Raw genomic sequence first — 26,458 nt, 5'->3', positions numbered from 1 at the left:
TATCAAAAAAATTACTCAAGTACACATTTTCTGATGTTTGCAGATTTTTCTATCTACTAATTTGTTTATAAAAATTATTGGCTTTAAAACAAACTAATATCGTAGATAGATAAAACAATGCATAAACGTTAGAAAAATAAAATAATAATTTTTCGTGCTTCAATCGTGCTTGTGTATATGTTATTTAAAAGAGTTGTACGAACGAGAAAAGAACCTCCCCAGTCTTCATAGGGAAAATAGATTAAATCAAATTCGATAAAAAGAAATAAATAAAAAAAAATTGTGCATTCTACTTCTGAAAACTCCCAGTGGTCACAAAGCTCTGAAACTGAAAGTTCTGCTGCTGCTGGATACCAAAATATGTTATTTATGTGACTTTGAGTGTAACCAAGCACGGGAATTGATTGTAAGCCGATTAAGTACTAGGTTTTGAAGAACCTGATCAAACTTTCTAAATGGATACGAAGCTGAAAATCTGAGAATAATAATCTGACAGCTCATATGCTGTGGTCTATCCAAGTGCATGATTTGTGTGATCTTGATCACAACATTACTTTGACATCCTTAGCAAAAGAATTAATCACGAGTTTTGTTTGCCTCTATTGGGGCTTTGTACCAAAATATTTTTTAAAAAATCTTTTATCCGTAGCCAAATTTCACAAAGACAAATGTGTTTAGTCATAAATCGCACAAAATGTAATTTCTACATTATTACAAGAGCATCATCTCATGTTATGTTTTAATTGTATTAGTTTTCTGCTTTTTTGGGTTTCATTCCCAAGATTCTATTTGTCTTCGCATTTTACATTTATTGGCAATATTTTCTGGATGTTCTGTACATGTTTTAATTAAGTGAAATGAAAAATAAAAGATACTAGAAGAGATCGGAAGTAATGTGTTAATTTTCTCTTAATTTTTATTTTAGAGAAAGAAAGGAAGAATATTTTTTTTCGGTCCTAATATTTATCAAATTAGTCCACTATCAATACAGGTCATGTTACTACTGCAGAAATTGTCTGAACATAGTTACAGAAGTATTTACTTCAGAACAGTGATCCTTTGTGTCGAGGTACGCCTTCTAGAAAAGACGTAGAGGCTGTGAAAAGATTATTTTTAGAACTGTGAAATTTTCCAAACGCATCCTCATAATCTGAAACCGAACTTCGGACCACGTATGTGAGAAATACAGCTAACAAGAAGTAATATTACCTGACATTGTTTACACAGAAGATTGACTTTCTTTCGCTAAACCATGCAATATACCAATGAGTAGCGTTTTTACCTCCTCATATGATCAGTGATAGCCCCCTTAAATCTTCTACTAACATATCCGATTTCCCCAAAATAAATCAGTGATTCTCACATCCAATACAATCCTAGTTAAAACGTGCTTTCTTCTGTATATTTCTTCTGTATATATTGTAATGTTGAAAAAACAAGTTATTCTAATTTTAACGAAATTACTCGTACAATTTTTGTTAGTTATTTTGTATCCAAAGCAAATATGAGTTAATAATGACCAAAATAATGTTTGTTGATAATTTCGTTCTTTAAGCCATCAGTAAGTTCATGGACATGTTTTTATTTATGTAGACCTATATTGATTGAATCGTTATGATCTTAATCGGTTAGATTGAAACGCTTATATCAAAATGCCTTAACTAACTAACTAACTAACTAACTCACTCACTCTATGGCCTATGGAATCCGGAGGTTCAGTGCCGCGTTCACAAAAGCTCTCCACTGACTTCTATCCTTAGCTAATTGGATCCGGTTTCTACTTTGTATTCCTATCTCTGCGAGATCCATCTTAATATTATCCTCCCATCTGCGCTTAGGTCTTCCTAATGGTCGTTTTCCTATGGGTGTACCAGTCAAGACTTTGAAAGCGTTTCTACTTTCTTCCATTCTAGCTACATGACCTGCCCACCTAAGCCTCCTAGACTTGACGACCCTAACAATGTTGGGTAAACCGTATAAACTATGTAGTTCCTCGTTATGAAGCTTCCGCCATTCCCCATTCTCGTTCCTCTTGGGTCCGAATATTCTTCTCAGGATCCTGTTCTCAAATACTTTCAGTCTATGTTCTTCCCTCAGAGTAAGCGACCATGTTTCGCAACCATACAGAACAACAGGCATGATTATCGTTTTATATATTTTAAGCTTCAAATTCCTCGACAGAATTCGCGACGACAAGAGATTTTGAACCGAATAGTAACACGAATTCCCTGCTTTTAGTCGACATCAAAATGCCTTAGTGTCTACAAATTGTAGAAATCTCTGCTTGACTGTACTAGTGGAAAGTACAGGTAAACTGGACACATTATTTCAGATTTTGGTTCGGGGGAGGGGGGGGGACTCTTAGATACACATGTAGTATACTATTGATTAAAATGTATTGGCTTATTTATCACAAGCTCAGAGGGGAGGAGGGAGGGAGGAATTGCCACCTCACCTGAAATCTAAAATGTGTCCCCTGTACGAAATGTCTATATAGTTAAATCACAAAAAGGAACTGTACTTAATAAACTCAAGACCTATTAAATCAATTTAAAATCCTGTCATAAAAGAGACCTTTCGTTCTAATGCAAGCATAATCCACTCAAACTATTTTGTTTGTTTATCAAAGGATACCGTGCAGTTTACATTATGACAGGATTTTGTCAAGCAAGGTAATCATTGTCCTTTCTGTACTTTGTTTAGATTCCTCTTCGGCAAATTTGATGGAATATGAAATATCAACTCAAGAATAGACTTAGAATTTAATTACTTACGTTGTGTAGCTTGAGTACTTACTTACGTATATACTGTATATATAGCAAACGCTGATTTATATACATGGTTATAGTATAATTTGATGAAGAGTTTGTGTGAATTTTCTTTCTATAAGTCTCTGCTAGGTTTTCAGGTATAATTTATCATTAACTATTTCTCATTTCTTCTGTAAATTTTATGGAATAGCTCCGATATTAGATTCATAAATGAATATTAAACTCCCACATCTTAATTTGTTACATTATCCTTCTAATAGAAAGCTTAAAAAAAGCCTTTGTGTAAATATAGATATTGTAGTTGTTTGTTTATAATCTAATATCTTTTGACATTAAATTTTCCATTTTTCAGTAATATAGTTTCCGTGGAAACTAGAGAGATGATGTAGTAAAGGAAATATAAAATCTTGTGGACTCAATTTTTCATATTTCAATTTTCCTTTTTCTGTTCCGCGGAGAATTTTGTCGAACATAAAGGAAGTGGGAGGTTGCTTGATGGGTCAGAGGAAACGATTATTTATTCTTTGCATTTTCTTCTTTCTCCACCCTCACAAAGATCCTAATCTTTATTATGTACTTTTCTTTGGTCAGAAGGTTCTTTCAAACATATTTTTGAGAGATAATGTAACTAGTTTGTAATATTCGACTGCAGCAAGACGAGAAAATAATCATATGAGAAAATTTGGAGGCTTAGTCCACTCTGCCTTCTAATGATCATACCAGACCCCAGACCCCACTAGGCCTAATACTTATGGAACATAGAGTGTAGAGAAAGCATAAACTTCTAAAGGCCGACCTATTTTGTTTTGTGGATGGGATGAGAAGAATAAAGTTACATTGAAAATTATGTGCAATAAGTACAGTTAACCTAAAAGTCAAACAGCAACAAAATTGTCAATAACAGCTAACAAATACAAATTTCGGAGCCTTTATACCTAGCATTTATATTCCAAATTTTCTTACTTTTACGGACATAGGCTGAACCTCGACTAGTAACAAATCGCATGAGCATTTGATGTTGTTTGAACAACATACTTCACGAGTAGTCTATCACATTCGATTAGGATTGCCCACGAGATGAGACAAAATTGTTACTTATAGAACCGAAACGAGACATCACGAAACTTTCTCGATTCGACACACTAACTCTGGCAACCCTACATTCAAAGGGCTGCGGTGCCTCAGTGGTAGAGCGTTCACCTCTGGTGCATGGGGTGCTTGGTTAGATCCCAGCTCGCACCAAGTGTACTTTGTGGTGTACAAACACCGTATGCGTGGGTTTTGTCGGATTCTCCCATTTCCTCCCACGTTCTCATTCCGCCATTTCATTAATTTCTCATAATCACCGTCTCCTTTAGCCTAGCAGGCATAATTGTAGAACGTAAAACTTAGATTTCATTTCATTTTCCTACGTTCGAGTACACAGCTCTCCTCGCTGGACCGAGAAAAACGAATTTTTTCAGTAAATTATTGTTGTCGCCATCTATTGAGATGAAAATATAATTCACTTGCCTTAGTCACTTGCTCCCTTAGCCTAATGGACATAATCGTGAACATTAAACTCAAATATTTAATTTCATTTTCAAAATTATCATTAGTAGCTATAAAACTTCAATTTTTGTTCGGCTATAATATTATTGAATTGAATTGAATTTCTCTTTATTTCAGCGGGCGAGGTTCAGCCGGAGGCTGCTCTGCCACTTAACCCTTGTCATCATTACAAAGAAAAGAAAGAAAAAAAAATAAAGACACAAATAAGATACAAGATACAAATAACAACATAACATGATACATTCAATAATACTAATGATAAATAAAACACTTAGTAAATGTAAATGAAAAAAAACTATATTCATATTGCTAGTCCAATTTCATACCAATTTCAGTCCAATTTCAAACTGTAGTAAACCTGTCATGTGTACCAATGCTTTGTCTCTGATCTCTAAATAATAATGTTTGGAGTGATGATTTAAATAAATTATACGGTTTGTCAGTGATTGACTTTGGTAGGGAGTTCCAGATTCTTACTGCCGAGATTGAAAATGCCTTCCCTGTTATTTTTAAAGAATGCCGGGGCATATTCAGCTCATTACTTCCACGGGTATTGTAACGGTGAATTTCTGATCTGCATGTTAATTTATGATGCAAGTAAGGTGGTGCTTTATGTGAATTTATTTTGTATAGTAAACAACAGTATCGGAGATATCGTCTTCGGGACATGGTTAGGATATTGTTTTCATTAAGTACCGGCAGAATATGCTGAGACTTCCTGTAATTGAGAGAGAAGCGTATAGAGTAATTCTGTATTTTCTGAATTGCTCTAGTATTTTGAGTGGAGAGAGAGCTACCATATATTGAATCGCAGTAATCGAACAGAGGCAAAATCAGAGTGTTAACAAGATATAGTCTTGTTTCTTGCGATAAATAGCCTTTCAATTTATAAAGCTGTCGTAAGATGCGCTTAGCTTTAATACACTGTTCAGAAATGTGTTTATTCCAGCTAAGCCCTTGGTCTATTATTAAGCCTAGATCTTTTACAAAGGGAGAAAATGGAATACTGGAATTCACTACAGTTACTTTTAGGTCATCAGGGTTGATTTTGCTCAACTGATGTGATGTTCCCAATACAGTGAAAACACATTTTAATGGATTAAGTAAAAGACCATTCTTAAGGCACCAGTTGCTAACAGCTGAAAGATCCGTATTAAGGGGATGTCTACCCACTTGCAAGTGTTTCAGGATCCCTATAAGATAACACGTAGATATTTCTATGTGAATATTTAACAAGATATTGCACTTACCGTCTCAAAATTTTCCATGATATTTTCCAACAGCAATGCCTATATGTTCATGGTTTGTTTTTGATTTAATGCCCCAGATCAATTTAGATTAATTATAATGTATACTTCCGTTTACACTTGGCAACGTAGAGGATAGAATTTCTCCAGGAATTGAGAGCTCTCTGCTGAACCTCTAGCCCTAATAGTCTTCGCGTCACGTGGTAGTGATTTATGAGCGCTTCTGGCTAAAAAAAAAATGTTGTCTCTGTTTCTTCCTTTTTTTTTTTTTTTTTTTTGTCAAAAACTTGTTTTGGGCAGCTTTGTCCTCAGTTTTGTCCACTGCCTCTATCGAGATAGCAGTTATACAATGGAGATCGTTTGCAGATCTCATAGCAGATAATGTAACATTCTTTGAAGAAACTCGAAGACTGACATACGAACCGCGTGACAATTTGGGTAGGGAATCTGGAGCGTTGCAATTTTGTGTTCTGAAGTCTGCCTTATCACACAAGACGAAATGACCATAAACAAGAGACTTGTGAAGGAAGAAGGAAAATGTTCTTAGTAATTGTATCCAATTGTTCCCACATTTTTCACCTTTCCCCCCGAAAGATCCCTTCGAAAAGGGAAAGAGCTTGGGCTGGGTGATTTTGTGACCCTTGAGTTTTAGAATAGTCTTGAAACGAACTGCAAAGTGCACTTACTGGAAATTCTACTGTCGTTGTGCAATAATATCTGTGTTGCAAGAAATGAGACAAAATGAAGGAATCAAAGAGGAAAAGAATTTGGACTCTCTCCTTCCAAAAAAGAAGTCTCGCCAAGCTAATTCATATGTGTGGTCGATCTCAGAGTATGGAGTTCAGAGACTGGATAGTTAATATTTAGCATTCAGGATTACCTTACAACCAATTAAATTCCATTTTCACCTAGCATGGGCTGGGTTTGGGCAACTCCCTCTTGTGCAGTCGCCTGGACCCAGATCAGGCTTGTATTTATGGACATGTGTCTATTTCCGGATCACTTCGGAATTGATCCTTCGTTAATAACCATTCAAGTTCATTACTATATTTCCTGAATTATCCAGTAATCCTTTCTCCTCCAATCCTTTATCTTTCTTCATTCTTTCTCTTTTTCTTTTCTTCTCTGCCTTCCTCTGCTACTCTTCTTTCTCACTCTTCTTTTTCCTAACACTAACAAAACTGAAAAACGGTGTCGTGACGGGGAGTAGTCGCTATCAGCACGGTCAATAAGTTGTTTCGATAGTTTTTTTTTCTTCGGGAGTCCGATATGGAATGATTAACTCGAAAATGAACATATACAGAAAGAATAATAATAATAAAATTTATTCATGATTTCAATTATCAGATAGGAGAGTATTGTATTTCTTCCTTACTTCGGGCGACTCCTCCTTCCACCCACGAATAAAATTACCCGTATACATGACAATAGGAAGGTATTTCGTTGAAAAATATGCTTTTTGTAGGATCATTTTAATTTCAGGCATATAGTCATTCTACTCCTTTTCATAATGTAATTAATATAGATGTATGCACAGTATAAAATGTAATGTGTTAGAGATGTAATAAACTATTTCGTTGATAATTGTTTTTGGTAGAATCATTTGAATTTCAAGCATAACGTCATACTAAGGGGTTCCATAGTCTTGTGGTTAGAACTTTTGACTCCTGTTCGCGTGATTCTAGGTTCGATTCCCTACTAGAATTCTCAAATCATTAGCGTTTGCTCATCGTTGTGAGGCAAGCTGGGGAGCCACGTGATTAAAAGACGTGACAGTCTATAGAATTAATATAAATGTATACACAGTACAAATGTTGTTTGACAGTAGTAAGGTATTTCGTTGATATGTATATACTATTTCTAGGATGTATACATTTCTTTGTATACGACTTTTATAATGTATAATGTATTCTTATAATCAAGAACGAAATTTTAAAATAATAATAATAATAATAATAATAATAATAATAATAATAATAATAATAATAATAATAATAATAATAATTATAATTATAATTATTATTATTATTATTATTATTATTATTATTATTATTATTATTATTATAATAATATCGAGAATGTACTTCTGGGTTTCCTCCTTAAAAAATACACACACTATTTCCAATTATGGTTATCCTACTTTTTACAAATTTGTCTTTTTTTTTCCGGGACTGACTTCATCGAGGGAGTCGAGGGAGTAAAAATAATTATTAGAGGGAGTCGAGGGAGTAAAAATATTCACGCGAGGGACTAAAAATATTCACTCGAGGGAGTAAAAATATTCACTCCAGGGAGTCGAGGGAGTAAAAATTTTCACTCGAGGGAGTAAAAATATTCACTCGAGGGAGTCGAGGGAGTAAAAATATTAACTCGAGGGAGTAAAAATATTAACTCGAGGGAGTCGAGGGAGTAAAAATATTAACTCGAGGGAGTCGAGGGAGTAAAAATATTCACTCGAGGGAGTCGAGGGAGTAAAAATATTTACTCGAGGGATTCGAGGGAGTAAAAATTTTCACTCGAGGGAGTAAAAATATTCACTCGAGGGAGTCGAGGGAGTAAAAATATTTACTCGAGGGAGTCGAGGGAGTAAAAATATTTACTCGAGGGAGTCGAGGGAGTAAAAATATTTACTCGAGGGAGTCGAGGGAGTAAAAATATTAACTCGAAGGAGTCGAGGGAGTAAAAATATTAACTCGAGGGAGTCGAGGGAGTAAAAATATTTACTCGAGGGATTCGAGGGAGTAAAAATTTTCACTCGAGGGAGTCGAGGGAGTAAAAATATTCATTCGAGGGAGTCGAGGGAGTAAAAATATTCACTCGAGGGAGTCGAGGGAGTAAAAATATTAACTCGAGGGAGTCGAGGGAGTAAAAATATTCACTCGAGGGAGTCGAGGAAGTAAAAATATTTACTTGAGGGAGTCGAGGGAGTAAAAATATTAGCTCGAGGGAGTCGAGGGAGTAAAAATATTCATTCGAGGGAGTAAAAATTTTCACTCGAGGGAGTAAAAATATTCACTCGAGGGAGCCGAGGGAGTAAAAATATTCACTCGAGGCAGTCGAGGGAGTAAAAATATTCACTCGAGGGAGTCGAGGGAGTAAAAACTTTCACTCGAGGGAGTCGAGGGAGTAAAAATATTCTTTCTACTAGTTCGAGTGTATATTTTTACTGCCTCGACTCGTTCGAGTGTATATTTTTAATGCCTCGACTCGTTCGAGTGTATATTTTTAATGCCTCGACTCGTTCGAGTGTATATTTTTTCTGCCTCGCCTCCCTCGAGTGAATATTTTTACTTCCTCGACTCCCTCGAGTGAATATTTTTACTCCCTCGAGTGTATATTTTTACTTCCTCGACTCCCTCGAGTGAATATTTTTAGTCCCTCGACTCCTTCGAATGAATATTTTTACTCCGTTGACTCCCTCGAGTGAATATGTTTACTCCCTCCACTCCCTCGAGTGAATATTTTTACTCCCTCGACTCCTTCGAGTGAATATTTTTACTCCGTCGACTTCCTCGAGTGAATATTTTTACTCCCTCGAGTGAAAATTTTTACTCCCACGAGTCCCTCGAGTGAATATTTTTACTCCCTCGAGTCCCTCGAGTGAATATTTTTACTCCCTCGAGTCCCTCGAGTGAATATTTTTACTCCCTCGAGTCCCTCGAGTGAATATTTTTACTCCCTCGACTCCCTCGAGTGAATATTTTTAGTCCCTCGACTCCTTCGAGTGAATATTTTTACTCTGTCGACTCCCTCGAGGTAATATTTTTACTCCCTCGACTCCCTCGAGTGAATATTTTTACTCCCTCGAATCACTAGAGTGAATATTTTTACTCCCTCGAATCACTAGAGTGAATATTTTTACTCTTTCGAGTGAATATTTTTACTCCCTCGAGTAAATATTTTTACTCCCTCGACTCCCTCGAGTGAATATTTTTACTCCCTCGAGTGAATTTTTTTACTCGTTCGAGTGAAAATTTTTTCTCCCTCGACTCCCTAGAGTGAATATTTTTACTCCTTCGACTCCCTCGAGTAAATATTTTTACTCCCTCGACTTCCTTGAGTGAATATTTTTACTCCCTCGACTCCCTCGAGTGAATAATTTTACTCCCTCGACTCCTTCCGAGTGAATATTTTTACTCCCTCGAGTGAATATTTTTACTTCCACGAGTCCCTCGAGTGAATATTTTTACTCCCTCGACTCCCTCGAGTGAATATTTTTACTCCCTCTACTCCCTGGAGTGAATATTTTTGCTCCCTCGAGTGTATATTTTTTTCCCTCGACTCCCTCGAGTGAATATTTTTACTCCCTCGACTCCCTCGAGTGAATATTTTTACTCCCTCGACTCCTTCGAGTGAATATTTTTACTCCCTCGAGTGAATATTTTTACTCCCTCGAGTGAATATTTTTACTCCCTCGACTCCCTCGAGTGAAAATTTTTACTCCCTCGAGTGAAAATTTTTACTCCCTCGACTCCCTAGAGTGAATATTTTTACTCCCTCGAGTGAATATTTTTACTCCCTCGACTCCCTCTAGTAATTATTTTTACTCCCTCGACTCCCTCGAGTCCCTCGATGAAGTCAGTCCCTTTTTTTCCTCTGTCTTTCATTCCCATCATGCGATGGGTGGGCCATAGAAGGTGACGCCTTTTCTGTGGCCAGAGTGATCAAATTTGTCTAATTCAATATTGGTTTAAATAGTATTAGTTTTCAAGCTACGTATATGAGTTCTTTGACTAACTGAATAGTGCACGCCCCTTCTGGCTCACTCGCCACTATTTAACATTAAATTTCAGATGCCTCGATATACTTGCATAAATTTATTATTTCTAAAATAAACATTACGTAAAAGGTTATTCAAATTGATATCAAGTTTTTCTGACATTTGTATATTACGCATATCTTTCTTAATTTGCATTACTCACATTACCCCAGAGAACGAACAAATTTTAGAGTTCTGGTTTGAACTTCTCTTACAATAATAAGCAAATATACGAGGAACAAATTTACCATTATTGACGATGCGGAGGGGAGGAGATTTTCTGGACTAGGAAGGAATTTGTGCGGGTGCAGAGCAGAGGTCTGCACGGGCCGGAATTTTCAGCCCGGGCCCGGCCTGTGAATTTACAATGTGAGGCCCGACCCGAGTCCAAAATATGTCTTAGCATTTAGGCCCTAGCCCGGACTGAGCTCTGTGATAATCAAATGAGCCCGAAATAAGTCCGAATTGCAGAAACTTAATTATTAATGCAAAATTGTATTTTTATTTACAGCAATTCGAGGTTTGATTTTGCAGTTGTGTTTTAAAAGTCCTCCAGAAAGAACGGTCCAATTTGTATCGTTTTACACTGTATTTACAAAGTTAGGCCCGAAAAAGTCCGAGAAATACGGTTGTATATTTAAAAATTCACAGCCCGAACCCAGGGGCGTCATTTAGGAGGACAGGGAGAGGCATTTGCCCCCCTCCCGAGTTTGAGATTTATATAATTTTATCAATAGCATAGTAGTAAATCAGTGAAAAACGCGAAATTTTACATATATCAAGGGGTCTTGGCCCCCCAAGCCAAATCTGAAATGACGCTACTGCCCGAACCCCTCCCGGGCCCGAAGTGATACATTCTTTGTAGGCCCGAGCACGTGCAGACCTCTAGTGCAGAGGCGTTTCAAGTGGTGGGCGACTGCCCACGGCCTTGCATCTTGAGGGACCTCGCAAAGACCAACGAGCCTAAATCGATTTAGCACTCACTTTTGTCGATGCAACAATAGAAACAAATATGAATTCGGACTTAATTACAGAAAAACAATACGCTTCAAACTAACTTTTCATCTATTCGTATATATTAGATCACTAGCATACGCGACAGGCGGCGAGTTTATTTTAAAATTGCAATAATGAATGTGTATAAGTCTTTATCGTTGAGATGAATTGTTTTCGATAAATTTTATTATAATTAGCAATTTTTAAAAAAAGGGGCAGGAAGGACTCGTAAACCTTATTCGCCTTCTGTGCAGATGGTATGGTAAAAATCAATACTGGATAATGAAAGTGGAAGTGTAAAGGCTAATATGGAACAGAGAAACAAAAGAGAACTTCTTCAGAAGGGAATTGGGAGGGGAGGGGATGAGAGTACAATGCTGTGACACTTAAAATGCATCTTGATTTGTATACTTCAACAAACTTTTCTTATTAGATTACGCAATTTCTAGTTTCTTACTCCGATTATTCAAAGTATTCAAATGTTCTCGGAGGGAGTGACCGCCCCTCCCTTTAATCCTTCTGTGGTGTCATTCAGTTTGGCTTTTCGCTACAAATTCAAAGTGCTTTCCGAAACAAGTTGTCTTCTTGTGACAGCAGGGGGTGGAAGAAACAAACAAACCGTGAAAGGAAGAAAGACGAGGTTTTGGGCTCTTCCAGTCCAGACCATTCTAACCACTGAGAAGTGAGAATCACAACGTGATTTTTCTGGCAAGAGCGTCCTTTTAAAAGCAGCTAACAAGCAAACAGATGGTCAGCCCTCTCCCCTCTGCAGCATACTTTTTATTCTCTGTTGCCAAACTTACTGAAGAATATATTGCAATTAATCTAACGCATGTAACGTAAATTGGAGACCGTGGTTGGATTTATATGGGTCTTGTGTATTTGTATTAAAAATTTCAAGTTATTACCTGCAATACTTTGTTAGAAATTACCATATTAAATTTTACATGTTATCAAATGGAGAGTTAAAAACCTAAGTGGAGATGGTAGAAGATCCCCTTAAGTAACTCTATTGTGTCCATAATATTTTCAGGCGTACTACTGATGAAGATCTGGGTATCATCCGCATAGAAGTGAACTGATGAATGTTTTATGACTGTAGAAAGATCTGCTGAAAAGAGTGAAAATAATAGGGGACCTAATATTGAACCTTGCGGAACTCCTGCCTTTATCAGGGATGGGGTAGATACCTGAGTTTTTTCTCCTCTTAGTATTACTTGTTGCTGTCTACAAGAGAGATAGCTTTGGAACCATTTAATAACTGATTCCGAGAAGTTGTAATATTTCATTTTGGCCAGTAGGAGTTCATGATTTACTAGATCAAAAGCCTTCGAAAGATCCAATAAGACCAAAACTGTTACCATTGAATTTTCTATTGAATTCAAAATTGAATCTGTAATTTCTAAAAGGGCTGTGGTTCTGCTATGTTCTTTACGGAAGCCGGATCGAGTAACAGGCAATATTTCATTTTTATTGATAAAAGTTGTTAATTGTTGAAATGCTACCTTTTCTAGTACTTTGGAGATAATTGGAAGTATACTGATGGGACGAAGCTCATCAAGCGACTGTACAACTGTCTTCTTGGGCAGTGGAACCACCTTCGCTCGCTTCCACAGTTCTGGAAAACAACCTTGAGTTAATGAGTAATTTACTATGTGAGTAAGTGGAGTTAAAATAAACGGAACAGACAGTCGAAGCATTTTTCCTGTTATTCCATCAAATGCACATGTGTTGGATTTGTATATAGACATATCGATTTATCGATGTATATTATAAAACAATAGCATCGATAAATCACATCGAGCTGAACGAAATGAGATGCTTGAAGGTAAATTCTCTTATGTACTTCTCGATAAAAATCGAGAAAAAAATGTGGCGTTAAAACTGGGCTTCAACTTTCGCCTATTCAATATTCCCCTAATACCTCCTAGCTATGCAAACGTTAATCAAAGCGATGACACAGAATTAATTTTCTTATTAGGCGAAAGTTGAACTTTTTTCAGAACTTGGTTTAGCTTATATACGTTGGTTGTATTGAGTTCTTATTAAATAGTCTAGTTTGTAGGAGAAGACTTCTAACCAGCAAAAATTAGTAGCTTAATGAAACTTCCAGGATACTTTCCTTTTATCAAGTACAGTAATATCCTAAAAGTCCCCGAACATTCCTCTTGAACTTCATCCAATATGGCTGCCATATTCAATTTGGCCGCCACTGTCTATAGAACTATTATGTTTTCCTTGATTTCTCACCTTAGGCTCAATTCTACGGTCTTGGAACTTATAACAAAATATTTTGTAAATAAAATCACCTTTGTTTGATACATAATTCAACTCTGTATACAAATGATAGAGTAGATTTGTATCGCTTAACCTTGTTCCTGTTTTTTTTAAGTGTTCTACATTATACATATTTACCTGATTATACATATTTATGTAAGTAAAAAATTAAAGAAAATATGTCAACATGCCATAATTACAATTGATATGGTACATTTGAAAATAATGAGCATTATAAGGAAGAAAAAACGTTATTTAAGCCAAATTCGTTTTTTTTTTATAAACTGTAGAAAATATTTATAACACATAAAAGGCACAAATATTAATCCATCCCTTTCATGGTATATTGGTGGAACATGGTATATTGGTGGGAACATAATATGGTTGGGTTGGATCAGACCCACTGGTGCTTCAGGTGAAAAATGTCGTCGAAACTACGTGTTTTAAGGAGAAGGTTTATATTTTATAATTTAGATTTCATATAATAAGCTCTGCTTCTTTCAGAACAGGAAAGAACCTTTTATACTGAAAAACTAAAAGGGAAAAGAAAGAAGGAACTACAAAAGATAAATAAAAGTAACATATAATTCGAAAGTTATTCAACACTGAGATAACGCCAACATGCCACTTTCATCCTGTTGTTTTTGATTCTCAGAATGTGATTTCCCTACAATTAATGCACATGTCTGAGTAAAACAATCTCGAACATGAACAGTTGTACTAAGAACATGAGAATTTCACATTTATAATGCACCAGCTGCAGAAAAGAGTTTAGTGCTGGTATGTCTACAGAAGTAATTGAGTAGCGTTCCCCTGATCCCCAATCTCCTGATCCCCTTTCATCTTCTCCTCTGATTCCCAATGTATTGCTGAAATATCTTTCTCCAGCCAAGTTTGCTTCTGATAATACACCTCCAATACGTGTCCTCTGCTCGCACTTGCTCTTATAGGTAAAACTGAGGGATGAATGACTGGTGTGAAATAATGTCTTCTGTATGTGAAATATCGACAGAAAGCCAGTGCGTCACAATCATGCGATACATAAAAATGTAATTGGAAACGTTATCCCACTTTTACTAGTTCTTCAGTATCCATATACTCACAAACTGCTGCAATTAACTGTTTATCTCTCGAGTAGTTTTTATCAAGTTTTCTTCCCTTTCTGGAACAGAGAAGAAGTCGTGTAATTTCCTGAAAATTCACATAAAAACAATATATCATCGTCCATGTTTCCTCCTGAATTTTCGTGTATTTAAACATATTGGCTGTTGATGGCATCAGCTTTCATATACAAGACTTTTAAAAAATAAGAAAAATAAGCTTGAAAGAAACAAGATTAAGCGACACAACTCTATCATTTGTAACTTTATATCTACCTAATCCACAGAAACATATTAGTCTACATATCACACAAAAGGAAAGTTTATTTGTATAATATTTTGTTGAAAGTTTCTAGACCGTATAATTGAACCTAAGGTAAGAAATCAAGGTAAAAATTGTTGTTCTATAGACGGCGGCAGTCATATTGGGTAAAGCGGATATCTGGACACTTTAGGATATATCTATACTTGATGGAAAGAAGCTGTCGTGAACATTTCATTAAGTTACTACTTCCCCCCCCCGGGTTTACGCCCCTACATACTGGATTAACATGTCTGCACTTAATTAAAAATTAACATTTTTAATCTCGATGCTCGATATCAAGCGTATACTGTGTATTCATATACCGTGATCGTGTTTGTACTGATTCTTGGAGCTTTGCTTAATTTTATTTTATGATTTATATAAACTCTCGTAGAATTTGTTACTTCATTTTATGTTTTCCGTGATACATTTTGTAACCTCATGTAACATTTTCATATCTCGATATCAAACATACAATGCCTAGTTATATACTGAAATTATACTTATTCTGTTTTAATATGTACTTTTTAAATATACAATATAAATTTAGAAACTACTAATTTTTGTATCATTTCTTGTCAAGATAATTTTGCATTAGCCAAGTCTTGAAAGGCGACTCCTGAATTCAAGGTTTGCCTACACTTTCTCTTGAGTTAACATTTGTAAATTCCATTGCCTGAGGTTATTAGGCGAATCTTGAATAGGTGAAAGTTAAAGTCACTCATTATGTTTTTGTTCGTTGTCAACAATAATTGACAGTTTTCATTCCGCTGAAACAGATCGTTTATTCATTTAGCTCTGCGTAGTGTACGGTACATGTAAAAATGCGCATATTACATAAAAATTCTAGTGTACGGTATATGTAAAATGCGCATATTACATAAAAATTCTAGTGTACGGTACATGTAAAAATGCGCATATTACATAAAAATTCTAGTGTACGGTATATGTAAAAATGCACGTATTACATAAAAATTCTATTATTATGACTCCTAGTGACGATACATTCATTAGGAGTGATGAACACACTATTAATTCCTTATTAAAATAATAAATATTGAAAAAGTGTTCGAAAAAAATATTCAAACAAGTCATTCCAATAATTTCAACAAAATTGTGTGTGTGTGTGTGTGTGTGTGTGTGTGTGTCTGTCTGTCTGTCTGTCTGTCTTTTTGGAAGTAAGTAAGGATGAGAGAAATTGATATAGTGTTTAAGAACGAAAGGGAAAGAGAGAAACCGTGAATCAGGAGGCATAACCTTATAACAGATATGGCTGCAGAAAGAAAGCACCAGAGAGAGTTGGAAAGAGGGGCAATCAATATTAGAACCTGCGGAGCAGACTTGGGAAAAGGGAGGGAAACCTTTATAAGAGGATAAGGGAAGCCCCATGAGAAATGGTGAAAAGACGAGGCATTGGGTAAGAGAGAGAGAGAGAGAGAGAGAGAGAGAGAGAGAGAGAGAGAGAGAGAGAGAAACGAAAATGAATTTCAGGTCAGACACACCGAGTTTATTGGTACGAAGAGGAATAAGCAAAATTCACCAAAAAAAAAAAAAAAAAGTACTTCAATCTTTGAAATCAGACCCGTGTGCTTATTAAACTGTTGAAAATAGCTACAGGCAAGTTTATATCTCTCAAGATGAAACTTTTACATAAAAAGTGGTTCCCCTTTTGATGTTTTTGACAGAATTCTGAATTTTCACTGCGTCACTACTGTATATTGCTTATCACACATTCAAATTACAATTCTGTTCATCATTTCCCATTCTATACACACTAACTGTAATTACATGTTATGATTAGCCATCTATGTTGTGGCGAACTTGCGCTCTTACACTGTAGAATCGAGTCTCATAGTGGTGCACGTTTTGATTTTACGTTCGCAGTTTGAGTAAAGAATTTTTTCATTAAGAACATTTATCGATTTACTTATTGAACGATACCTACATTATTTATTTATGAAATTCAATGTTACTTTAGTCGTTTTCTAGAAAGCGGCAGTTTTACTATTATTTAATAACTATAATATCCTCGTTTAAGTAGGAAGGGGAACTGTCAGAAAGTAATGAATTCCCTGCGAAGTAATTCTTGCGAAATCCCTAACTTCATATTTTGTAACAATGCTGCAGTTAATGTTCTGCACACACAGGGACACGAATGCTCAAATTCGCTTTTAAAGTAAAAGAAAGTATGAATTTGTTTTGACATACCGAATTAGTTTCTCGTCCGTACTTGCTTGTTCTCATTGTTCTCATTTAACCTAATGCTTAGCATCTATTTCACATGTCGGAAAGTTTCATTTATAATTGGAGTACGGAATGTTCGCATATTGAGTCACAAGGGAACATCTTATATTGATAGTAGCGTTGCCAAATCAAACAATGGCAATCGATAGAGGAGTGAATTAAGTGAGAAATCCAAAGTTTTACGGGCCGACACCCAAAAACACAGGAGATACAGAGGAAAAAAGGATCTAGAATCATGTGAAGATAGCAATGCAAAAGATACACTGACAGAAAGAACTTCAAAATGATTAAAGTAATCAAAATGATATTTACAAAATAGAATAGTAAGCAAACATTGTACCCACAGACATGCTCAATAGCATCATATGTAATGCAGTGTTTCCAACTGAGCACAACATGAAATTTTGTTAAATAGCACGGAGCACAAATTATAACATCTAGAAAATCTAATTATGATTAGAACCATACCTATGAAGTCGTATGAGTCGTTTCAGACCTCGGCTCTGAAAAACTGTGGAACACAACCTCTGTTAATGAGCCAAGCCTAGCCACCAAATTTAGGAATCTTTAGTATTTTGGTGATAAGATACGTGCCCACGAAAAATAAAGTAACACATACAAGATGAATTGAGTATGTTCCCGGCCGACCTTAGCCACGAAATATAGTCATATTTATTTTCTAGACAATAGGCTATTTGACCATCAAATTTGGTTAAGATCAGGCCAGTTATTACCGAGAAGAGCCGTGCTGAGTCTGATCCTGAGCGAGTGTAGTTACCAAATATAATTATCTTTAAGAGGACTAATTGCCTGCTGAATTTTGTTCAGTTCCGGCCAGCAATTACCGAAAAATAAAATACCACATATAAAGCAATGCTTTTCCTCGAGTGACGGACACTGAGAGTTGCTTGAGACAGTTGCGCGAGAGCGGTCAGTGACGGCAACTGCAGTTGCCTCGTACAAAGGCTCCAATTTAAAGCAATGCTTGCACTACCAAGTGGCGCCACTCAGTGACCTCGCGTAAATAGAGGGTAAGGCGAGTCGAGCCGAGCCTAGCCACCAAGAATGGATTGTTTTTATTAATTTGGCGATGGGCTTTTTGCCTGCCTTTTGGTTCCGACTTGGATATATATATTGTATATAATATTAATACCTGCAGTGAAACTGTAAGCTCCCTTATTCTTATGCCTAGAGCTAATAAATGAATGAATCAATGTGTTGCTCCAATCCAAAGAGTTGCTCAGCATATAATCAACAAATCATGGGCTGAAAAGTTTCTTAACTTAATCTATAATTCATTAAAATAATAGTAACTGAAAATTAGTTGATAACTTTTCAAATACTTTTAAAGAGAACTCACAACCCGAAAGTTTCCTCGGTTTAAACGTAACGTCTATATATGCATGCAGTTAAACGATTACTAAAACTTTTAGTTGCTTTAGTATTAGGTGTTTACACATCTTCTTCATTCAAAGAAGCACATCGAAAAAAAAAAAATGCTGACATGCACATGTTTAAACTTTTACGGAGGAAACGTACCGTTAGTTAAAGATTTCACAAAAGTTAGGAGACTTAAGAGTTTTAGAAAGTGTTTAGCCAAGTGAGTGTCTAACTACACATTTAGCTAGTTGAACGAACTTTTAACAAAATATTTGGCTAATTGAACATTTAACAAAATTTTTGGCTAATTGAACGTTTAACAAAACGTGTAACTAGTTGAACACTTTATAAAACGATTATCTAATTAAACGTTTCATACAACTAATTAAACTCTTCATATAACGTTTAGCTAATTAAATGTTTAATCAAACGTGTAGTTAATGGAACGTTCAACAAAAAAAGTTTTTCATGAAGCTACCGACTTAAGATAAAATTTTGATGAATACTGGCGTTCAATTCGAAAAACACTTCACACTTCAAGTTCGATACAGGGCTACTTGAGTTTACAGTTTTTCTGTGTCTCCTTAACTCCACCCACTCATCCCAACGTTAACATCCACTTATCCTTTGTCTTCATTAGCCATGCATAATTGCGAGATGTTCGTTTTATTTGTTAAATCAAGTAAGGGGAACACGGTGCAGTGCTCGCGTCTGGAACAAAATTTTCCTAGTTTGATTCCGGGCCATGCCAATTGGTGGTGGACATAATCATGTTTGCATTTCTTTTATCTCCCATTTCCCCTACATTTTCATTCAATAATTTCTTTCGTTTTCATTAATCATCCGTTTTCTTTAGCCCACCTATCATAATCGTGTGACATATTTCATTGTCCAATTAAACAATAAAAAGCCTGAGTTACTCTTGGATAACTGTTCAACGTTACCGCCTTCACTACCGAAGACGCAGATTCGATTTCCGGTGGAAATTCATATGGTTTGAATTTCTTGCTAAATTGTAAGTTCAAGCTTCGATTAGCCTCGGCTCTGAAAAGACTAATGTTAACTTTTAAAAAATAAAAAGAAAGCGTATTATTTAATACAAATTATAATGCGGTGGTTTAGTGATTAGCGAGTGCGCCTTTGGTGCACTGAGTCCTGGATTCGATTCCTGGTGGGAGAGCTATGGAATTTGAAAGCATCAGAGTGGTTCCATTCCACCTTAAAACTGTAGGTCTACGTGTCATATAAATTTATTCTTAGTCCTGAGAAGGGGTGGTAAAATGTGTAAATCGATATGTCTATTGATACGTGGAATATTCATTTTTATATTGTGTATAGCGGTCAAATGTTTTTAAACGCATAAAACTCATGGGACTATCCATCTACGAATTCAAGTAATAAAATTCAACCAGCAACAACCAACACCTTCCCCCCTCCCTTGTCTGCGAAGAAAGTTTTATCTGCCATGTGTAAATAACCTGGTCATTTAACATCTGACTTTTAAGTATGACATCAGAGCCCCCAGATAGGTGAACACGTGCCAAAAAGAAATTGGGTCATAACATATTCATTTCAATTATTCATCATTTGGCATACATAATTAAATAATAAACCTTAATCTAATCTAGCTAACCTAACCTAACCTACCTAACTTAACCTACGCATATCATTCACATATTAACAATGAGCACCAACGAAATTATGATTAATTTTATAGCAACTTTTAAATATTTACCATGAACGCTAGGACGATTTGTTATATGACCTTTAAATTCCAACATTGACAGCTACACCGCTACCTAGACTGAGCTAAAGCAGCAAATGAGATATTTGTAAGGATCTGTGTCTAAAGTTTACTTCTTGAAAAGATTATTAATGTTCAGAGCTAAAGTTCAGTTCTCATCTTGAACGTCCCAAAATTTTAATTTCTGGATCTCCAAGTTCATTATGAGTAATTAAGCTATCCAGTAACTTGATCAATTTGAAAATAGTAATATGGCCCTATTCAGATGACTTTAATGGATCGGCATAGGCATGTTAACGATAAGTTGAACCGCTTTCATAGGCCTACCTGAGATGTGTGTGCAGACAGAACGAATTTAACTACTCCGTAATAAACATAAAACTTTCCTGCAAATTCAACATTATTACGAAAGGTAATTTTTAAGCTATTGTCCCTTTTTCACCTTTAGTTGGTGGTTTTCACGAAGATGGTCGCACATAATAAGAAAGTTTCCCGTGAATAGACCTATATGTATTGAGTTTTTAGTTTGCAACTATCTATTGGCGAGTACCCAGTATATCCCAAATGATTTATAGGTCTTCCAAATTATAAATTTATAAAGGTTTATAACCAAATCACCACTTTCACATATTTTTCAAATTCTGGGTACTGTCATACAATCACCTCCTTACGTTACTTATGTTTTGTTTTACACGGCACCGGACATCATCGCACCCCCTCGGAACTCTATTATTTAAAAAAATGTATTTCAATATATTCGTTTTATCCTTAATTTTCGTATTATTTCATTTTCTAAATTTCCATCTTAATTTTAGAAATCTAAATTTATTAATATTACGTACATGCATGATTAATTTTGTATTTAATTTGAGTTACATACTTCAACTACATCCGGTATAGAAATTTTCAAAGAACCATGACAGGTACGTAATTACTCTGTGTAAGTTCTTCAATTATTACGAAATCATTCGTATAGTTAGCCTGAATAATCATATTAGAAATTCCATGAGCTCGATTTTAAATTTTTTAAAAATCTATTCATCAAAGTTTCCATGAAAATATATCAAAACATCATATATATGATATGCACGTAGGCCTAATTAATATATGATTGTTTATCTTGTCCTCTGAACTGCTTATTATTAGCATATCCCTGTTTTACATGTCCAGCCAGCTCCATTACTTATCTAACGACCTGAACAACGTTAATAAGTTAATATTATTGCCTGAAGAGCAAGCTTATATACCGGTAAAAACACACCCATACGTAGTGCAAAGTGTAAACACTGCTAACAAGAGACAATGTTAACCCGATGACGCAGGTTACGAGTAAGCAGGCCACAATACTCCCTCTCAAAAACAAACAATAACATTATCAATGAAAAATATATATGTGTTTTATATTTTTGAAAACATACAAAAACTATAATGGTACAGTTCACTTCAAAACGGACTGGAACATTGTTCCGCGACGTCTGAAAAAATATTTTCATTATACATTTTTTTAAAATTTAATATTTTGTAACAATTCTTTCTTCTTTTCCTCCGAATAATCAGGCAACTTAATATTGGACAAATTTTGACTTGGAACTTCTTTCCCATTCAAATCTGATAGAGCTACATAGTTATTTTGCATTTTCTTTACAACATATGGGCCACTATATGTTGGCATGTATTTATGAATAATTATATATATATATATATATATATATATATATATATATATATATATATATATATATATATATATATATATATATATATATATATATATACGACTACGTTGGTTGCATACTTAAAAAAAATTCTTCCCTAACTCCTTCACGTTGTTTACACGTAACATTGCTAATTGTTTCTCCTCATACTCTTCAGTCCACACCCCAAAAATGAATTGGTTTTCGACATCACTTACGGTTAATCTATCGGAACAAAGGACGAATGTAAATGAGCTTTAATTTAGCATAGACCGCCAAAGTAAGTTACAGTTAATTTATTAAAAACACTCGTTTTCAAAGCTTCCGTTGTTTCGTTTCGCAAGATTTGAACAAGAGCTTTTGCACCTTTTTATTCGTATAACGTGCATATAGAACAAAAGGTATTGTACGTGGTTACAACACCACGTGCATCTCTGACGTCAGCGAGAAGGAAAACTTTGCAGAAAAGAATGTAATTTAATTTTTCTAACCTTTCCCCCCTCAGCTCCTTCTCCCTCCCGTCTTTCCTGGCGCTGAACAAAGTTTTAGTTCTGGTACATGCTTAATGAGTTAAGGCAGTGCCATGCGTCCTTTTCACCTCCAAACCATGTTCTTTTTATTTCTTCCTGTCTCCATGGTATCTAGCACCTAAAGGAGTTGAAAATAACGAACTGTTATGTGAGGTAGCGAAATACCTTTTGGGAAGTGTCATGCCTTCTCAAATTGAATTTATATTAATGATCTTACATTAAGATATTTGCTTCTTCCATTTACACTGTTTATCAACCGAATTACGGTAACACTATTTAGCAACTCATGGAGAGTGTAGTATAAAATTAGGCTAGTATTTCTCTATTGGGAAAGAGTAGTAGTCTTTCAGTGATTTTAAAAGCAAATCTTTATTATAAATACACACTGCATTTACAACATACGTGGGTAGCAAGAGCCTTATCCTAGGGCCGCGGTGGCTTAGTTATAGAGCGCTCCTCTCTGCTGAGTGGGGTCCCTGGTTCGATCTCGTCTCGCACCAAGTTGGCTTTTGTGGTGAACGAACACCGCTTGTGTGGGTTTCCTCGGGGTTCTCCTGTTTCCTCCCACTTCCGCCATTCCACAATTATTATACATCTAATCCCAGTCTTCTTTAGCGTCGGCGAATAATCATGGGGCGTTAAACTGAAAAAGCAAAACCAAATTGAATGAAATGTTTAAGTTTTAAGTCCCACGCTTAAAGAAGACGGTGATAATGAGAAGTGAATGAAATGGTGGAATGATGGAAGTGGGAGGAAACGGGAGAACACCGAGAAAACTCACGCACACGGTATTTGTTCACTTGGCGCGAGCTGGGATCGAACCCATGCACCAGAGGTGAACGCTCTACCACTGAGCCACCGCGGCTCCAAATTGAAAGAAACAGCTTCAGTCAGTAGCGTACGCAGAAGTTCTTCATGGAGAATCCAAATTCTCAAGTTCATCTAATTTCGAGTCTTTGTATTCATATCCTTTGTTTTTTGAGTAATATCTTACTCAAGGAGAGGGGTTAAAACTAGTGGTGCGTACTAACACTGGTTTCTTTTGTTTTCAGTTTTGAGAAAAAACGAAAATCGGTTACTGGTTTTCTCCAACACCGGTTCAGTTTTTTATCGGATCCGGTTTCGGTTTTCTTCAAAACCGGTTCCGTTTTTTCCCAAAATTTGTTCTATTTCTGATCAGAATAGTGTTTCGTTGTTCTCCGGAAACCGATTCCGTTTCCACAGAAATAGTTTTGTGTTTTTTCGAAAAGTTTTCACCGAAACAGTTTTGAAGAAAACCGAAACCGGTTTCGGTGAAAAAACGAACCGATTTTGGAGGAACCGAAATGTCGGTTTTTCGGGTTTCGTTTTTTTAGAAACCGGTTTTTAGTTTTTATAAAAAAAACTGTTTTGCCCATCTCTAGTTAAAACTCCCAAACCCTCCATGCGTACGCCACTAGTCTCACCATTTTCTTTATTATGTCTCATATTAATGTTCAATAACAGATTTGTTAAATTTATTTTTGTTGTAAATTGCAATTAATTTTTCTTTTTCTGCGAGCGAAAATTTTACTTAGTTCAAATCCCATGTTTGATAGCCGTAGCCGATAACTTGGGAACCCAAGGTCTGCTCAAAATATATATTTCACATGAATACTACGTTCGTCAAGGTCTATCACCGTACAGACTTTGATCAAGATAAGATGGATTTCATCGATAACGTACAATTTATTCAGTGATGGGCAAACTACGGTCCGAGGGTCAAGTGTGCGGATTCTGTTTTAACTAGATTATGAGACTAGATTTGTAGGACTTAGTGTTACAAGAATTTTGTAAAAAGTATCACTGTTTTTCTAATAAAATATATTGGCTAAAGTTTTTGATAGTAAAAATGTTTGCCTATCACTGATTAATACGTACTATCCTTGATTTTTTAAAATATAAAATTAGCGGCAAAAAATATAGATGAATATTTGATTTTATTCAATACGCACGTATTCAAAAGAGGATTTTTAATTCCCCATAATATTGTTAGTCACATGCAAGTGATTTTGTGAACGCGGCATTGAATTTCCGGGTTCCATAGGCCATAAAGTGAGTGAGTTAGTTATATGCAACAGTTAAAACAATTACAGAGTGAGCGTAAAAAAAAAGTGTTCTCAAACGAGAGGTTTTGCACTCAAATCTTGAGGGCGGCCCTCGTGATTCTTTTTTTTCAGTAGTATTCTCAGTCCTATTAGGCGAATGCCTGGTTGGTATTCTTTTAAAAAAATGAATAATTTGTGGCCAACTTCCTTCTTTTGCTTATTTTATTTAATTTACAGTGCTTATTTGCATGCTGATTTTATTAGATTGTGTTTTGTAAATCTGGGCTCTATTAATAACATTTGTGTAACAGTTTCGGCAAGGTAGCATCACCTTCATCTGACGCGCTTTGGCAGATCAATCCAAGAATAACAACTTAAATATAAATAGGAAGTGAAAGAAGGTTATGGTCACGCTTCTCAGAGTTAATAAAGCTTTTCCTTTCACTTCTTATATCCACCTGCACAACATGTACATTTTTAATTAGGTTCTTGCCAGATATTTTCCCCAATTAGAAAGTGAGATTGCCTTAGAACGATTCGTTGCTAACATTCGATAAATCGGTAGACAGGGGCGACAATTAGGTGGGGCAAGATGCGGCAGTTTCGCCCCCCCCCCACTTTCTTGAAGTGACCCCTTAATGTGTATATAGTTTCATTTGGAAATGTAAAGTTTTTGTATGTGTTACTGCTTCATAGAAAAAATGGTGCCATATATTTACTGTTGTGTGAGTACGTATTGCTTATTTGTCTTTCTGTGGGGTTAAGAAAGCTACAAGAATTGCGTTTTAATTGCAATTCAAAGCAATTAATATTGCAATTGCGTATTTCTTTAAATGTCGTAACATATGCTTGTAGTATTGACTGTCTTTCATTTTCTAAGAGTAATAACTTACATTTAATGGGGTGCGTTGAATTAAAAATGTAAGTTGTTCATTAATTCCAGTTTCAATATAACTTCTACAAAACAAGCCTCATTATTCATTATTATGATTAATAATATCCTTTCTATTTATTTGTTTTGCAAATTTGTTATTAAATAATCTAATCACACAATTTCCCAGATTAGGATTTTAAGATGTTCATGAGCAAGTAATCAAATCTCTTCTTACACTTTCGTTATTTAAAAATACAATGGGTTAGTACCTACTTGCGTTGCTCTTGTCAATTTACTTAATAAAATATGAAATACGATTCAGTATTTTAACTGAAAAAGATAGTATCCTATTAGTTATAACACCTTTCGTCAAACAAAGTGTCAGAAACAACCAAGAAAACTAACATTGATATACAAATATTCAAATGTCTTGCCTCCGCACTTTTAACGTCCAATCGCTGCCACTGTCGGTAGACCTTACTCGCTAAGGGAATTTCCTCCATTATTAAGTGGAACTAGGAGATTGACTTCAACTCATCTCACAACTTGTCTATCCCCATTACCTCTCTTTGGAAAGGTATTAGCAACCGTTGTAGACATGTCGGAAGGTTTGTTATGGGCAGGGTTGGCTGGTTTAAACCAAGGTTGTTTAAACCCGCTGTTTAAAAAAAATGGTTTAAACAAAAACAAAAAAAAAAATCATAAAAGTGTGTGTTCGTAAAATCTTGATGAACACATATTTGTGGGTTATTACGTTTCACTCCCGTATATTATTCGTATTATATTCAGACCTAAATTCCCCATTCATTACTCAAAGAGATTATACTACAAAAGTAACTTTAAAAAAATAAGTTTATGAATGTTTCTTTTGTGATTTTTTTATAGTTTGTTATTATTGTTATGCAATTGCAATCAAAGAAA

At 35.5% G+C, this 26,458-nt stretch overlaps 1 protein-coding gene across 3 annotated transcripts in view; it reads left to right on the top strand.

Annotated features, from left to right (window-relative positions):
• Pkc53E (Protein C kinase 53E) overlaps positions 1-26,458 on the top strand; it is a 1,159,983-nt gene that overhangs the window by 551,453 nt on the left and 582,072 nt on the right. The window lies entirely within an intron of this gene.

The sequence above is a fragment of the Thermobia domestica genome, chromosome 3, assembly GCF_964235325.1.
Source record: "Thermobia domestica chromosome 3, izTheDome1.hap1.1, whole genome shotgun sequence".
Classification (NCBI taxonomy): Eukaryota; Metazoa; Arthropoda; class Insecta; order Zygentoma; family Lepismatidae; genus Thermobia; species Thermobia domestica.
Note: the sequence above shows the minus strand (reverse complement) of the source record. Positions and strands in the feature narration are given on the sequence as shown.